This window comes from Manis javanica, chromosome 12 (assembly GCF_040802235.1).
Source record: "Manis javanica isolate MJ-LG chromosome 12, MJ_LKY, whole genome shotgun sequence".
NCBI classification, from domain to species: domain Eukaryota; kingdom Metazoa; phylum Chordata; class Mammalia; order Pholidota; family Manidae; genus Manis; species Manis javanica.
Window position 1 is genome coordinate 48,456,806 of NC_133167.1, and position 14,897 is coordinate 48,471,702.

At 44.5% G+C, this 14,897-nt stretch overlaps 1 long non-coding RNA gene across 1 annotated transcript; it reads right to left on the minus strand.

Annotated features, from left to right (window-relative positions):
* Positions 1-1,340: 1,340 nt before the first annotated feature.
* LOC140845040 (uncharacterized) lies at positions 1,341-6,268 on the minus strand. The gene is made up of 2 exons (XR_012123665.1): positions 2,700-6,268; positions 1,341-2,302 (listed from the first exon to the last, which is right to left on the minus strand). It is a non-coding gene; the product is annotated as an uncharacterized lncRNA (long non-coding RNA).
* Positions 6,269-14,897: the final 8,629 nt, after the last annotated feature.

Below are 14,897 nucleotides of genomic sequence, written 5' to 3' on the forward strand. Positions count from 1 at the left end.
CCCGGGGTGGGCCACTCTTCCCCGAGCTATCGCAGTGCCATTGACCGTGATCATCCGGCAAGGCCCTGACGCTAGGGGATGAGGATGGAACTCTCCCCGCCTCAGGCCTTCACGGCTGCGGCGGACCCTCAGGCCCCTCCCCAAACAGCCATAAATCCCCGCCCCAAGCCTTTACGGCTGCGGCGGACGCTCAGGCCACTCCTCCGACAGTCATAAATCTCTGCCTCAAGCCTTTACGGCTGCGGCCGACTCTCAGGCACCCCCCTCCAACAGCTATAAATGAGGTGACTCCTTTGTGGATGAGAACGCTCCCTTTCCCCCCCCTCCTCCTTCTGCTCCGTCCTCTGAAAACGCCTAGCGCTAGGTACCTCGTGACTCCGGCACTCTGCCTTCTTAGGGAAGTCTGGGTGACGACCCACACTTCCCAAGAAATTCCGACTCGTATACGAGTTTCCGCAGACCACCAAGGATCATCGGGGACGCCCTTTGTCTCCTTGTGGTCTGCTTCCAGTCCGAGGATCTCCGTTCGTCTTCCCCTGTTTGTCTCCTTCTCTGTCCTTTACCATGGGAGCCTCCTCATCCCTCCCTGAAAGTTCACCTCTTGAATGCCTGCTTAAGCATCTGGCTACCCTCTCCCTGATGCCTGATATAAAACCAAAACTTCTCCGTAAATATTGATCCCAAGATTGGCCGACATACCCCCTAGACAATAAAAACCAATGGCTCGCAGGGGGAACTCTTGATCCTATTGTTGGATTCCCCTGAGGAAGGCGCCGCCCCAAATCACTCACCAAAGACGTTTCTTGATGCAACAAGCAAGAGGAATTTATTCGGAAGCCAACTAGTTGGGGTCCAAGTCAGCCCGTCCACCAGGTCTCAACGAGGACCCTGAGTACTTACAACTAAGTGGTTATATAGGATTTTCTGAGGCATTCAGCCCTAGAGATTTACCATGGTTACAGATTATGTTGTAGTAACAAGATAACAATACTACATAGCAAGATAACAATACTACAAAGGCAGTAATTTTTCAAACCTACGATTTCTGGGTTAGTGCCACGTCCTGGGGGTGTAGCAAGGTAGGGTCAGCTTTTATGCTTAACTAACCGAAAGGTTAGCGCTGCCAGCAGTCATGATTGATTAACTTGTTTTTCCAGAGGAGTTACCTGGTTTCAGTTGTTCCCTCTGAGTCATATATCAGAATGGCTTTTTGGGCTTCAAGATGGCCACTCTTAAGCTAACTTATTTCTCAGGGAGGTTGGGGTCCTACATTCCCCACTTCTTTTTCTGAACATTCTAATCATGGAATGTTGGTTTCTTCTTGTTGTGTGAGGGTATGATACTGTTGTCTCAGCATTAGCACCTGCACAGCACTTACTCTTTCTCTAATAAAGGTTATTACTCGATTTAAAATGCAGGGACTTAAGGTGAGGAGCAATATTAAAATAAGCAGGGGTCCTGCCAAAGTGGATATTAGAGTTGTAAGCCATGGGGATCTAGAAAACCAGGATTCAAACAGGCTCTGGTTAGCTTCTCGTTCTCGCTTTCGCTGATTTAATCTTTCTCTTAATTTAGACATTGAGTCTCTTACTACTCCAGTATGGTCTGCATAGAAGCAGCACTCTTCCTTTAGAGGTGCACACAATCTACTTTCTTTTAGAAATAGTAAATCTAACTCTCGTCTATTTTGTAGCACTACTTCAGAGAGAGGTTAGGGACTTTTCAAGTTTAGAAATAGACTGTTCTATAGTTCTCAAATCTTCACCGATAGCTATTCTTAGTCCTTCATAATGTTGGTTTCCTTGTATAATTGCAGCTGCCCCTGGTCCTACTCCGGCTGCGACTCCTACTCTTAGTAATACAGCTAGAGTGAGTGAGACTGGCTCTCTTTTATACCTTAGTTTAGGTTCTAATTCTGCCACGAATGATAAGTCATCATGATACATTAGTCTGGGTACTAACTGGACCATGATACAGAAATCATGGGAGGAGTTGAAGGCAGAAGTAGAGACACATGGGTCACTCCAGTGTTACAAGCCCACCATCTCTTGGGAGGAGGGATTAAATACCTGTTTTTACCAGGGAAGGCTATGGGTATGGTCTCATTCTTTCTTCTACAGATAGAGACTCTAGCTGCTGCTAGGGAAAAGGGGCGATGACCGCTCTGGCTGCTTCGTGCTGAGAAGGGGGCGCAGTAAAGGGTGCAGCTAGGTCTCCATCACTGGTCAGTTGAGAGGGCTTCAGAAGGCTGGCGCTTCTATTCTGGGTTTCATTTTTATTACTATTTGCAGTTTTGTGGCTTCTAGGCAAGATAAAACAAATTGTGTTATTAGGTTATGTAGCAACATCTGGAGTTGGATTTTTTATTCTGGAAGGAGGCTACATTATTGAAACGATACTTCTCTCTAAAATCACTCTCATTTTTACTAGAAGTAACTAGGTTAAGAAAATAATTAACAGCTGGCTTGATTATTTGCACAGGTGCAGCAAGAAGAGCAATTGATTACACAGGTTCTTTTAAATATGCTTTGCTGGAACTTTTTGTAAGGAATTTCAGATTGAACTTTTAAAGGCCTCTTGAGGCCAGACAGCCAAGCCAGACTTGCCATCAGGCTTTACCTGCAGTACCTGTAGATTTGGATGAATTCTTCTCTTCTCGAGGTCTCTGCACCTGCCAGGAAGTGACTTTCTTTACTCACCTGGTAAGGCTGCTGGGAACTCTGTAAGCAAGGTACTAGGCCAGTTCTTCCAAGGGGCTTTGTTGGCTTTATAAAGTCAATCTTAGTTCTTTAAAGTTGTTCACATCTGAGTCTATGCACATGTCTCTCAGGTACGACATTCCAGTCAAAGCCCTGGTAGTATAACCAGTGTTCTTAAGTAGTCTTCTCACAAGGAAAGCAGATTCTTATTGAACTCGTGCAAATAAACATACTGCCATGGAATATAAAAACAGTCACTGAAAGTTTTTAAACTCTGGAGGGATCAAGTAGAGAGAAGGATGTTTCAATTCTGCTCATAAAGATAGTCATTTACTAAACTGTTGTCAGTTTAAGAGAACAAGGTTAAAACATTTTACCAGCAACATTTGAAACAAAAAGACACAAAATCATTTTCTTTAGTTTATGTAATCTTATGTAACTAATACCTGTTCTGCTGAAATCTAGTTCTTTACCAGTTTAGGGATAATACTATAAATGACAAAAGACTTACAAATGACAATGGTTAAAGATCTGATGAGAGCTTACTGTAAAACAGTTGACATAAGGAAATTCTGATATTTCTGTAATACAAAACATTCAGTAACAAAGTTTAGCATCATTCTCTTTGACAGTGCTTTCCTGGTAAATAAATATATATATATATCAGATAAATAAGCCAAATTAGTCAAATACTTTCTCTAGTGAGAAAAATTCTTCTGACATGTTCCAGGGGCCCTCTGGAAAATATCAGAGTTAACTAGAGGTAAAAGCACCTTTTTGCATTTAATTTTTTTTAGAACTATCATTACACATTTATTGTCTATATACTCAGCACAGTAAATGAGATATCTTAAAAAGTGGGGCAGCAGGGGAGACTGCTGCTGTCAATTTTTAAAGACAACATACAGAAAGTCAAACTAATTCTAGGTTACTAAGCATTCTTGAGAGAATGGTAGCAGATGGTAGATTCTTCTGCTTTCATCTTCAGGAGGGGAAAAAAGCTACAATAAGAATTCATATTTAGCTGAAAGAACTGTCTAAACTCAAGGCAGAGTATAATATCACCAGGCATACAAAAGACCTGTTAGAGATACATACAAAGAATGGATATGGCTATAGTCAAATTCAACTTAAAAGTTTAAGCAGAATCTCAAATTTAAATGTCTCTTTCTTTCACACAGATATTCAGATATGACCAGAAATATGATTTGAGATGAAAGAGGTCAGGCATTTTACTTCTTCATTTAGGGACTGAGAAATGATGACCTTTGGCTTACAATCAATAGCTTACAAACAGTGAAAATAATAAGAACATAACTCAGCATAAGTGTCTAAGACCAGATACAAAAAAGCAGAGAAAGTGCTTAAGTTTACAGGTTTTCCCTGAAAGCTTCAAGAATGTTTTACTCTTTAATAGTAGATATAAGCTGCTATGCAAATTCTATTAAAAGCTCTAAGATTATTTGCATTAAAAAATATGGAGAGTCCCCCATGTTTTTTTTTTTTAAACATACAGCATATAAATTAAACAAGAAGACCTGGTGGTTCTCAAAAAATCTATTACAACTTTTCTCAAAAGTGGTCACACGTTCGTCTATCTAAACTTTTACAGTGAAACCTGTTTTTCTGGGAGAAACATAATCTTGTCCAGATTCTACAGTTTAATAAATTTTGGTTTGTTAACTAAGTGCATTTAATCAGCTGAAAAAAGCTTTGTTACTATTCTGCTTAGGAATTCAATTTTTCAGGCCATGCAATTATTTTTAATAACAAAATATTTCAAAGGCAAATAAAGGTTATACAGTTGTTAACAAACTTTAGCTTTTAGTCCCTTTAACATTACGATTTCATGGCAACTCACTGAGACTTTAAGCATGAGAAACTGCTGTGATCTTTCAACATAGAGAAATGCCCTCTCTATCACTTTAAGCAGTTCTAACCAGAACTCAAAACTATTAGAAACTTCAAGCTCCAGTGAACACTGAGAAGCAGGACACTGCAAACTGTCAAACCAACATTTCCTAGACTGACAAACTTACGAACACATTCTACAATTTCTGCAACTATGAGCTTCACAGCACAATCTCCCAGCAAACACAGAGCACATCTTCTCAACTTAACAAAACTCTAAGGCTTTAAGTTACTACAAAGATTCTCAGGCTGCAGGTAGGCATACACACTGCAACACACAATTAAAAAGGTGTTCACTTGCCACACTTATCCAGTTCACTTACCTGCAACAACTATGCTAGCCTACTCACAAGACCCCCACTGAACACTAGACAAAGCCAAGCTTCTAAGCATTCTATTCTTAAAAGATTTAGCAGATAACATGACTCAAATGACTCTAGGTAAACTCAGGCAGCCGACAACTACCAGGACATGCCCGTCTCAGGCAAACCCAAATTAGCATTAATGCTTAACACTTTTTTATCAGGTTTTCTGGAAGTTTTAGAACACTCAATTTTCACAAGCGCTTGTCTTTAAATCAATTTCATTAATACCATCCGGAGGTAGAAAGATATATTCATTTACACACTTAGGGGGTTGTCTGAGTCTGTCCCATTGTCAGTATAACAATTATTAGGCACATGAAAGACACAAAAAACAGAGACACACACAGATTAGACAAACAGCGGCCGCTTTTTGTTTTTTTTTTTCTCAGATTTTCAAACAGAAACCGAAAGGAATCAGAGGGTTGATATTCCTGGCGCCTGAAAATCAACCCTATCTCATCAGATTCACCTTGCCAGAAAAACAGACGGGAGGCTACCAGGCGTCCCTGGCCTCCCAACCTCCCCGAGGCGTCCCTCAGGGTTGCAGCCTGCGGTGCTCCTAGTACGTCTACCGACCGCAGTCTCGACCCCTTTACAGGATCGGGACAGCTGCCAGACAGTGGGTACCCCTTTACAGAATTCTGACCGGTCTCACTGAAAACAGAAGACAGAACACAGACAACTCAAGGCGCCACTAATCTTACCTCTTCCTCCAAGAGCGACTTCGGGAGTGAAGCGGGGTGAGCGCATGATCCCGGACGAGCCCCCAAATGTTGGATTCCCCTGAGGAAGGCGCCGCCCCAAATCACTCACCAAAGACGTTTCTTGATGCAACAAGCAAGAGGAATTTATTCGGAAGCCAACTAGTTGGGGTCCAAGTCAGCCCGTCCACCAGGTCTCAACGAGGACCCTGAGTACTTACAACTAAGTGGTTATATAGGATTTTCTGAGGCATTCAGCCCTAGAGATTTACCATGGTTACAGATTATGTTGTAGTAACAAGATAACAATACTACATAGCAAGATAACAATACTACAAAGGCAGTAATTTTTCAAACCTACGATTTCTGGGTTAGTGCCACGTCCTGGGGGTGTAGCAAGGTAGGGTCAGCTTTTATGCTTAACTAACCGAAAGGTTAGCGCTGCCAGCAGTCATGATTGATTAACTTGTTTTTCCAGAGGAGTTACCTGGTTTCAGTTGTTCCCTCTGAGTCATATATCAGAATGGCTTTTTGGGCTTCAAGATGGCCACTCTTAAGCTAACTTATTTCTCAGGGAGGTTGGGGTCCTACACTATCATCACTCGCGATCTTTTTAACTACTGCCAGCACCTGAAAAAATGGAAGGAGATTCCCTATATCGAAGCTTTCCGCCTCCTCATCTCCCCACCCCCTCCCAAGTTCTCCTAGCCTGCAAGCCGCTGCCCCCGCAGAAGCCTCCGGTTCACTCCCTTCCCCTTCTCCTACAACAGCCCTTCTCCCTTCCTTCCCAACCATCTCCTCCCCCATCTCACCTCCTCCACCTTCATTCCCTGCAGATTAAGCCTGAACCTCTCAGCCCCCCTTTAACTAGGTCCCAGGGGCCTCCTCTGTCTTTGCCCTCATCACCTGTTTCTCCCCTGTTGGGGACCGCCTTTGTCTTCTCACATGTTTGTAGAGAGAATGGGAAAGCACCTCCCCCCATGTCTGAATGCAGCATGGGAAAGCACAAGCTAGAGAACAACCGGTGCAGTCCTTAGAAGTTATCTGTCCACAAAACCATATCTTGCCAAGACTCCTCACTCTGAAAATAGGGAGACCTTGAAGATGTGTAGAAACACCGCCCCTGCTTCTAGCTATGCCCTTCCCCCACTTGCCGATGTGGCAGGAATAGAAAACAACGCATTCCATAAGCAATTAACTGGAGCCCTGCTGTAGCTCAGTAGAGCATGGGACTCTTAACCTCAGAGTCATGAGTTCAAGCCCAACTAAAGCAGCAGAGGCAAGCAGCTGGGCTGCTAGCTGGCGACATGTGGGTCAGATTCTATCTTTCTTTATTTTCTTTGCCCCCCTTCTGCACTTCAGGACCTGCTCGACTAGGCACGGCTAGACCGCGTCACTCTCCCACAGACTGAGCCAGAACCCTTCAGTCCCCCTCAGACTCAGTCCTGAGAGCCTCTCAAAATTATCGCCCCCCTCCGGGAGGTAGCAGGATCCGAAGGCAGCGTGCGCGTTCACATCCCTTTCTCCTTAAGAGATTTAGCCCAACTAGAGAAACGCCTAAGTTCCTTTTCCACTGATCCCATGACATACATCAGGGAGTTTCAATACACCCTCCAGTCTTACAGCCTCACACATCATGACATTTTCATGCTCCTGGCCAATACTCTCCTCCCTGAAGAGCGTAGACGAGTTTAGGACTTCGCCCAAATGCAGGCTACTGAAACCCACAGGACTGACCCCACCTATTCCCCTGGCCCCACTGCTGTCCCCGAACAAGACCCACACTGAAATTATAACACCACCATGAGTCTCCGCTCTCGAGATATTTTTGCCTCCTGCTTAATAGCAGGTCTGAAAAAGGCAGCTCGTAAAGTAGTCAATTTTCAAAAGCTCCAAGACATAATTCAAAAGAGAGATGAAATCCCCTCCAAGTTCTTAGACAGACTCACTCAAGCCCTATTACAGTATACCAGCCTGGACCCAGAAACACCTGAAGGAAGACATGTCCTTATGACATACTTCCTAGCTCAAGGCTACCCCGACATCAAAGCTAAACTCAAAAAGTTAGAACAGGGCCCCGCTAACCCACAGACTGAGATCCTAACAGTGGCCTTTAAAGTCTTCCATAAGTGGGAGGAGGAGAAAGAATGCCGTAAACAAAAGGCTGATCAGGCCAATTTCCAAATGTTGGCCCAGCTGATAAAACCACAACCTGGGCGCCCCTCTACAAACAAGCCCCCCCAAGAGCTTGTTTCAAGTGCAGAAAAGAGGGACATTGGTCAAGGGCGTGCCCCTCCCCCAGATCTCCTACCACCCCATGCCCCAGATGCCACAAAAAGGGCCACTGGGGGTCTGATTGCCCAACCACCCGAAGGGGAGGCTGGACGAACAACCCCCATCCTAAGCCCGCCATAGTGGGGCTGGCAGAAGAAGATTGATGGGGCCCAGGGGCTTCTCGCCCGACCATTTCCATCACCAAACAGGAGCCCAGGGTTACTTTAACAGTAGACGGTCACCCCATCTCCTTCCTCCTAGATACAGGAGCCACCTTCTCAGTCTTGTGAGAATACCGGGGCCCTACCACACCAGCCATTACTCCTATAGTCAGAGTAGGAGGTAAACAGATTTTCCCATTAACCCCCCCCCCACCCTTTTATGCACAATCCAAGACAATCCCATACCTTTCTCCCACTCCTTCCTGGTTATGCCCCAGTGTCCCATCCCTTTACTAGGACGAGACATCCTTTCCCTCCTCCACGTTTCCATAACTATATCCACTCCCACAGCCCCCAGTACTCCCTTTCTGATGGCCCTCATAGCCGATGATCCCCCTCTACCCAATGAAAGCTCCGGTTCTGCCCTCATACACCCTGTAAATCCCAAAGTTTGGGACATTACAAGCCCCTCCATGGCCCTATGTCCCCCTGCCTCTATCAAATTATGTGACCCCTCTCAGTATATCTGTCAGGCCCAATACCCCCTAACCACTTCAGCCCTCATAGGCCTCCAACCCATCATTCAAGCAGACCCACTCACTCCCCATTTAATACCCCCATATTAGCTGTTAAAAAAACCAACGGATCTTGCCGCCTTGTCCAAGACCTTCGCCTCATCAACATAGCCATTGTCCCTATCCATCCCTTAGTTCCAAATCCATACAGCCTCAGCATCCCACTTCTCAGTCCTAGATCTCAAAGACATACCCCCATATTAGCTGTTAAAAAAACCAACGGATCTTTCTGCCTTGTCCAAGACCTTCGCCTCATCAACATAGCCATTGTCCCTATCCATCCCTTAGTTCCAAATCCATACAGCCTCAGCATCCCACTTCTCAGTCCTAGATCTCAAAGACCCATTTTTCTATCCCTCTAGACCCCTGCTCCCAAGATTTTTTCATCTTCACCTGGACAGACCCATACACAAGACATTCTAAACAACTCACTTAGACAGTTTTGCCACAAAGCTTCCGAGATAGTCCCCATATTTTTAGACAGGTCCTAGCTCAGGACCTCAAACAGTTTCATCATGATCACTCCAAGTCCACCTTATTATAATACATGGACAATCTTCTACTCTGCAGTCTCTCGTGAGAACAGTCTCAACTTGACACTGCCTCCCTACTTAACCTTCTAGCTTCCAGAAGTTACCGAGTATCCCCCGTCAAAGCTCAAATCTCTTCCCCTCCTATCACTTACCTCAGATTCCTTCTATCTCAACAAAGAAAGTCCATTACCTTAGACAGAAAATGGCTCCTCTCTGACCTGCCCATTCCCAAAACCAAGACAAAAATCCTTTCCTTTCTAGGCCCTTTCTAAGCCTAGCTAGATATTTTAGAACATATATCCCTAACTTCTCCCTGCACCCTGTTGGCAAGACCCCTATACAACCTCAGCAAGGGCCCCCCTAAAAAACCATTATCCTCCTCACCCCGACACTCCTTCATTAAGCTCCGTCAAGCCCTTGTGGAAGCCCCAGCTCTCCATCTTCCTGATTTGTCGAAGCCCTTCTCATTATACATTCATGAGAGGTCCAGTCAAGCTTTAAGAGTCCTAGGCCAATATTATGGCTCATCCTTTGCCCCAGTAGCTTATATCTCCAAGCAATTAGACCCCACAGTTCAGGGATGGGCCCCCTGCCTACGAGCATTAGCTGCTAGACAGCTCTTGCAGAAAGAAGCTCATAAACTGACATTCAGAGCGCCCCTTACCATTCTGTCCCCACATCACCTAAAAGATCTCTTAACCTACAAAAGTTTACAGACTCTCCCTCCCTCCAGACTCCTGACCTTACTGTCCTCTTTCCTCCAAAATCCTGTTCACCCCCTTTGCCATCCATACCCGAATCATGACTTTTTCCTCCTTTACTGCTCTCTTGCTTTTTTCCTCATTCCTATTGTCTTCCCCACCACCCCAGCCTCCTTTGTATGGCGATTCAAAGTCAGACAGACTTACACACAGCATCAAACAAAAGTTACTGCCCTCATTGCCACACCAGACTGCCCTCTGAAAAGCTGCTCTGAGCCTTTATACCTCCACTTTCCTCCCTCCACTGAAGTGTTCACTAGCAGCTACCCTTATTCTCCCTACCTCTGCTTCCTCTATGACCAAAAACAAGCCTATTGCAGGCAATGGCCAGATACCTACAGGAGATGTCCCTACTGGTCTTCCCCCATTCACTACATGAGTAACTTCCAGTACCCACAGTATTACTCCTCCAATTGTTTCATGAAATATCTCAATGGCTCATTCTCCTTATCAATCCCAGATCCCTGGGACTCTCGATGGGCTGCCAGAGTCACAGCCTCAGTTTACTACGGGGGGTCCTCGACCCCCCACAGTACCCTTCATATCTCTCGAAAGTATGTTCCCTCTCATTCCCAGATCTCTCAAGTTGCATCAGATAGCAGACATTCTGAAAAAGTCATTATCCAAACTCTTGATAACGCCTCTTCATCTTCTTATCCCCACCCCTCTTCCCATTTCTCCTACTCTTCATTACAGCTCCTTCAGGCCACCACCATCTTTCTCAACCACACCCTTAACACAGCCAATTGTTTCTTGTGCGCATCACTACAGCGCCCACTGCTGGCCGCCGTGCCCCTTAATATTTTCAACTACTCCTTCCATGCAGAAAGACAACCCTTCTGCCCCCTGGCAGACATACCCCTATGGGAACCAGAATACGCAGATAATCTCACCATCCACCACTGTGTAGGCCCAACTCCACCCCCTTCCAGCACACTTCACTGCCTCTCTATCTACACCCCTACCTCTGGCTCTAAGACTTTTATGCAACCGGGACACTTCTTTTAGTGTAATGGCAGTCTTTTCAACTCACTGCCTCTCAACTCCGATACACCCTGCATTCTCGTCACCCTAATCCCACAGTTAACACTTTACAGCATGGCAGAATTCCTTGAGCTCCAACCTCCCTTGCCCTCATGCACAAAAAGAGCTGCTTTCCTTCCCATCATGGTCAGTAGCTCTTTGATCACCTCAGCCATTGGGGCAGGGTTTTCGGGAGAAGCCTTGGGTCACTCTCTATAGGCAGTTAGAGATCTCAACGCCAAACTTGAGGGAGCCCTGACATCCACTGCCGATTCTCTAACCTCTCTCCAAAGACAGGTCACTTCGCTAGCTAAAGTCACCCTTCAAAACCGGCGGGCCCTAGATCTGCTTACAGCCGAGAAGGGCGGCACCTGCGTCTTCCTCTGGGAAGAGTGCTGCTATTACATCAACGAATCCAGCATTGTAGAGACTGACATTACCAAACTCACCGACCTTGCCTCCAGTCTCCACTCTGCTTCCAATTCCAACCCATTCTCGTCAATACTAACAAACCCCCTCCTCACCTGGCTCTGGCCCATTGCAGGCCCCATAATAATCATTCTTCTCGCCTGTCTCTTCTTACCCTGTATAATAAAGTTCATCAAATCCCAAGTCAGAAAAATCTCTAATCAAGCTTTCAACCAGCTTTTACTCAGGAACTACCAGCTTCTGGCCACAGAAGATCCCTCACCCTCACGTGACCTCCTCACCACATGCTGAGATGGACCCCTCTCTCCACTGGAAACTGTTCCTGGAAACAATAGCCGCAGACGCCTGGCTCCTGACACCCATATCCTCTTGGCCAACCTATGGTTACAGGGAACCTTCATTGATTTCCAACCTGAAGAAGTCCACATCTACTCATCCTTACTGTGGGGAGTCCTATCAACCCTTTCCTCCCAATCCTCAAGCCCTCACTTCCTTCTCCGCCCCTGTTCAGCAGGAAGCAGCCAGAGAGAAAGCAACGTCCACAAACCCATAGAGGAGAAAGGGGGGAATGAAGGGTCCCCACCAGTAAGATGGCAAACTTCCGGCTTCTCTTCGGGGTCCTCAGTTCCCGCCGGCGCCACCTGAAGCCCAATCACCTCTCGCCCCCCTCCCAATCCCAGCACCTAGCCAACAGCCACCAGCCCCGTAGAAGTGACACCTCAATCAATTCATGCCCCCTCCTATATAACCCAGCACCTTTCCCTAATAAAGCGGAACTCTCCGGTGAATTGCTGCTATGTGTCGCTCCTTTCCTTTCAAAAGTTCTTTTTCCCTTCACACCATGGGATCTTTCACATTTAAAGTTTAGATTTGTGTTCACCCTTATAATCTATGTAATGTTCTTTTAAACCATTTTCTCCAACTTTTAAACTATTTTAAATAGAACTAAACATGATATATTTAAAAGTGATACATGTTTTATAACAGGCAGCAGGTAGAAATCTTAAACAAGTGCTTCATTGACTAAAGGCATCTGCTGAGAATTAGTGAGAACACCTTTACAATTTACCAGGAATTATTTTTAAAATCTCACAAAATTTGTTTCTTTGAAACCCAATAAAGTGAATTAGCTGTGTTAGGCAGAATGGTAGACATAAGTGGGTGGAGGGAGAATAAGGCCAGTAAAGCCCACTTAAAGGGACTCAGAGGGTTAACCAGATAAAACTAGAGACCAGAAGGTACTCACAGAGTTAATAAGTTAATTAGTTGAAGTTCTAAAGGCCATGAGTGACTTAGAATGTTGGGATGCTCCCTAGATAAAGAGAAGTATCTGAGCACAGCCATGTCTTCATTGTATCAATCAGATTAAGCCATTGTGAAATCTACTTAGCCTGCAAAAAGGCCCAGCTTATCTTATTTTTTAACTTAACCTATATGCTGTTTTTTTCCCCTCTTCCTCTAGTCTCCTAAGGAAGTTTGTAAGCAGAACAAGAGACAGATCTCCAAAGTGTAAATAAACCTATGTGGACAAAGAATGCTGGGATCTGGACCAACACAGTCACCTAAATAACCCTTTTCTTAAGGCAAAACTTCAAAGGAATTATGAATCACCTGAATATAATATCATGCCTTATGGTGACCCTTACTCCAGAAACCTTATAAAGCCCCAGAACCCTAATTCCTTAAGTGCACTTCCTCTCTGAGATTGCCTGCACTCGCCTTTCTTTAAGTGTGTCACTCTGTCTGTTCTACTCCAGATAAGTAGGGAGAGGCTGCTGAGAGCTCTGATCTGGGGCTTGCAAGTTCCTGTCACATAGGTGACCCCGAAGGATCTGCAGCTATATGATTGTGCTCCTTAGTAGCCTGCCTGAAAATCTTCTTTCCTTTGGGAAGTTCTCAGAACATAATCTCACTGCATCCAGTGCTCTGTGGCTCCCCCAAATCCTGGGATGGTAGGGGTTTAGTTCCTACATGGTGGAGATTCAAGCAGGCACTGGACACTAGGTGACTCTGGCTTAAGGAGTTGGCAGGGGGTGTGCCCTATGCCAAGTAGCAGTAAATGAGCTTCCCTTTCCTCCCTCTGTTTTTCCTTCCTTTCTGCTTTATTCAGGTAAACCTGCCTTTGTCTACCTTGCCTGTCCTGCTCCTCCCTTGGAGTGTATTCAAATAAAACCTCAACTCTGCTTCACTACTGTGTCTCCACTCTTCAATTCTTTGTGACAGTGAGGACAAAAACCAAGGAGAATAAACTCAACTCCCCAACAGATGTATGTCTGGAATTTTGTAGTGATTTCAAATGAATGAGATTTATTAAGTAATACTTGTAAGAACTGTTATCTTCCATAGTACTCTATTCTAGTGGAACCCAAGCTACAGAGCTAGATTTTAAAGTCTCACTTTTATTTATGAAATGGGAAAATTCAAATGGACATATCCCTTTGAAACTGAATCATGTTTAGAGTCCCTAAATTCATTCTTTCATTAATTCAAAAATTATTTATTGAATGTCAGTTGTATATAAATCACTATTCTAGGACTGGAGAAAGATTTAGTGAACAAAAGGAGTAGATGTTTAAAGGTGCAAATATTATGATCTTAGCATGTTCAAGGGGTCAGAAAGAAAACTATTTGCATTTATATAATGGAAAGAAATATGACTTCCTTAAGAAAAAATTGTTAACAGATATTTGTGCATTTCCATATGTTAACATACTTCTGTTTGCAGCTTTTCCATATATATCCCCCCTGAGGTGATCATTTGCAATGTTGCTGAGGCATAGATTTGAATTTAAGGTGCTGCAAAATAGGAGATCTGCAACACATAAATTATTTGTTAAGTGAAGTGTGGGGACCCAAGGGCAGGCCGCTCCAGGATGTGCCATTGTGACAAGCAGATTATTTTGAGCTGAAAACCGTCAAGGCCCAAAAGACTCAGGAAGATAGTTTTACCTTCCCACCACTACTCCTACTGCATAAAAAGAATTTAGGTGGAGGAACTGCTTCAGGAGGAGAGCTATCACGGTAGATAACTATTATAATGTAAACTATGTTCTGGTAGACTGGGAGGGATGTAGCTAGGGGTTTAAAATTCCTCACTGTGCCCCCTCTTTGTTTCTGTATGGCCCAGCAAATATTTATGAAACATTTGCTCTTTTTATATTCCTGTGAATTACTTCCCTTTTCCTTTGAAGGCTCAGACCCCCCCCCCCCATCCCCTTCTTCACTCAGGATGACATATATACCTCATTCTTCCTGACCACCTTTGAAATCCTCCTCTATGGTTTCCCTTTAGGGAGTTTTTCTTTTTCTCCTAGTAATCGGTCTCCTGTCAATTTGATTCTTAGAATGGCTAGAAGAACCTTGAAGTGCAGAGAAAGTTTCTTTCTTCCCAACAGAATTTAGCTAGCTGTCATGAAGCACATCACAGCTTGATTTGTAATTCTCTACTTGTGGTTAAGTATGTAG